The 2,831-nt window shown below is 46.7% G+C and overlaps 1 pseudogene; it reads right to left on the bottom strand.

The window, feature by feature from the left end:
• Positions 1-2,459: 2,459 nt before the first annotated feature.
• On the bottom strand, positions 2,460-2,578 carry LOC134945962 (5S ribosomal RNA; annotated as a pseudogene).
• Positions 2,579-2,831: the final 253 nt, after the last annotated feature.

Raw genomic sequence — 2,831 nt, 5'->3', positions numbered from 1 at the left:
TCACTGCAACGAGGGACTTAGGGGAGAGAAGTGAACTCACCTGCGTGCAGGATGGATTGGCTTCTTAGGCTACTGGACACCATTAGCTCCAGAGGGAGTCGGAACACAGGTCTCACCCTGGGGTTCGTCCCGGAGCCGCGCCGCCGACCCCCCTTGCAGATGCCGAAGATGGAAGAGGTCCAGAAGCAGGCGGCAGAAGACTTTTCAGTCTTCCTGAGGTAGCGCACAGCACTGCAGCTGTGCGCCATTGTTGTCAGCACACTTCACACAGCGGTCACGGAGGGTGCAGGGCGCTGGGGGGGCGCCCTGGGCAGCAATGTATAATACCTTTTTTATGGCTAAAAATACATCACATATAGCCCCTGGGGGCTATATGGATGTATTTAACCCCTGCCAGGTCTCAGAAAAACGGGAGAAGAAGCCCGCCGAAAAGGGGGCGGGGCCTATTCTCCTCAGCACACAGCGCCATTTTCCCTCACAGAAATGCTGGTGGGAAGGCTCCCAGGCTCTCCCCTGCACTGCACTACAGAAACAGGGTTAAAACAGAGAGGGGGGGCACTGATTTGGCGATATGACTACATATATTAAAATGCTATAAGGGAAAAGCACTTATATAAAGGTTGTCCCTGTATAATTATAGCGTTTTTGGTGTGTGCTGGCAAACTCTCCCTCTGTCTCCCCAAAGGGCTAGTGGGTCCTGTCCTCTATCAGAGCATTCCCTGTGTGTGTGCTGTGTGTCGGTACGTGTGTGTCGACATGTATGAGGACGATGTTGGGAGGCGGAGCAAATTGCCTGTAATGGTGATGTCACTCTCTAGGGAGTCGACACCGGAATAGATGGCTTATTTAAGGAATTACGTGATAATGTCAACACGCTGCAAGTCGGTTGACGACATGAGACGGCCGGCAAACTGTCCAGGCGTCTAAAACACTGTCAGGGACGTTATAATGCCCATTTTACCTCAGTCGGTCGACACAGACACGGACACTGACTCCAGTGTCGACGGTGAAGAAACAAACGTATTTTCCTTTAGGGCCACACGTTACTTGTTAAGGGCAATGAAGGAGGTGTTACATATTTCTGATACTACAAGTACCACAAAAAAGGGTATTATGTGGGGTGTGGAAAAACTACCTATAGTTTTTCCTGAATCAGATAAATTAAATGAAGTGTGTGATGAGGCGCGGGGTTCCCCCGATAGAAAATTATTGGCGGTATACCCTTTCCCGCCAGAAGTTAGGGCGCGTTGGGAAACACCCCTTAGGGTGGATAAGGCGCTCACACGCTTATCAAAACAAGTGGCGGTACCGTCTCCAGATACGGCCGCCCTCAAGGAGCCAGCTGATAGGAGGCTGGAAAATATCCTAAAAAGTATATACACACATACTGGTGTTATACTGCGACCAGCGATCGCCTCAGCCTGGATGTGCAGCGCGGGGGTGGCTTGGTCGGATTCCCTGACTGAAAATATTGATACCCTTGACAGGGACAGTATTTTATTTACTATAGAGCATTTAAAGAATGCATTTCTATATATGCGAGATGCACAGAGGGATATTTGCACTCTGGCATCAAGAGTAAGTGCGATGTCCATATCTGCCAAAAGATGTTTATGGACACGACAGTGGTCAGGTGATGCAGATTCCAAACGGCACAAAGATGTATTGCCGTATAAAGGGGAGGAGTTATTTGGGGTCGGTCCATCGGACCTGGTGGCCACGGCAACTGCTGGGAAATCCACCGTTTTTACCCTAAGTCACATCTATGCAGAAAAAGACACCGTCTTTTCAGCCTCAGTCCTTTCGTCCCCATAAGCATATCTGCCCAGGGATAGAGGAAAGGGAAGAAGACTGCAGCAGGCAGCCCATTCCCAGGAACAGAAGCCTTCCACCGCTTCTGAATGTATTGGGGGTATACCGCACTGGAGAATGGTAAGGTATCTAATAGATATTGTTAGAACCAAAATACATAATACAACGAGAAAATCTGAGTTTTCTAATGTTATCTTGAGTTTGGTGGTGCACCCTGAGTCAGTGGTAAGACATACAACAAAAGGGAGAGAAGAAGACTCTTTTGTGGGTGCACTCTTGTATGTTTAAGAGGTCTCAGAAGAGACAATAAGTAAAGATTATAAATGAATTTTTAAATATAACTTTTATTAACAATAATTGATAAAATAGTAGAGTTTACTGTCAAAAATTGGAGGTAGGGGTGGGGGGAAGGGTGGGGGGGAGTTGGGGAATAGAAAGGGGGAACACAGAACGAATTAATTACAGTGTAAATACTGAATATTGTTCTGGAATGCCTGGGTGCGATAATAACAGCTGGAGACCCTGAAAATTGAAGCGTTTTTATTCTCTCATGAGCGATGATGAGGAGACAGATGGGATGATTAAAGATGGAATGAGCAAGATGAATCTGCTGTCAGTGTTAGACGCTGAGCAAAACCGTCCAGGAATTTCTACTAAACTGAGTATTCCTCGAGAGTCTCCCACTCGAGTACTGACCCAGCCCTACACTGCTTAGCTTCCAAGATCGGAAGGATTCGGGCGTTACCAGTGTGGTATGATAGTAGAAAAAATATTAGATATCGAGGGCTCGAGAATCACTGATGAGAGTTCATGAAAATGGAGAAATAAAAGAAAAGACAAGAGAATGAGTGGAGGAGGAAAATAGGGGATCTGCTGCCACCGTTAGACCGGGATAATTACCCCTGAATCAGTGGTGAGAGTCCTGAAGATAGTATAAAGTGAGGAAAAGGAAACGATACTGATAGGTAAAAAAAAAAAAAAAAATTTTGAGATTGGTTGATAGACAATGGGCTGCTTGA

This window comes from Pseudophryne corroboree, chromosome 7 (genome assembly GCF_028390025.1).
Source record: "Pseudophryne corroboree isolate aPseCor3 chromosome 7, aPseCor3.hap2, whole genome shotgun sequence".
NCBI lineage: Eukaryota > Metazoa > Chordata > Amphibia > Anura > Myobatrachidae > Pseudophryne > Pseudophryne corroboree.
This window is presented reverse-complemented; position numbering and strand designations above follow the sequence as displayed.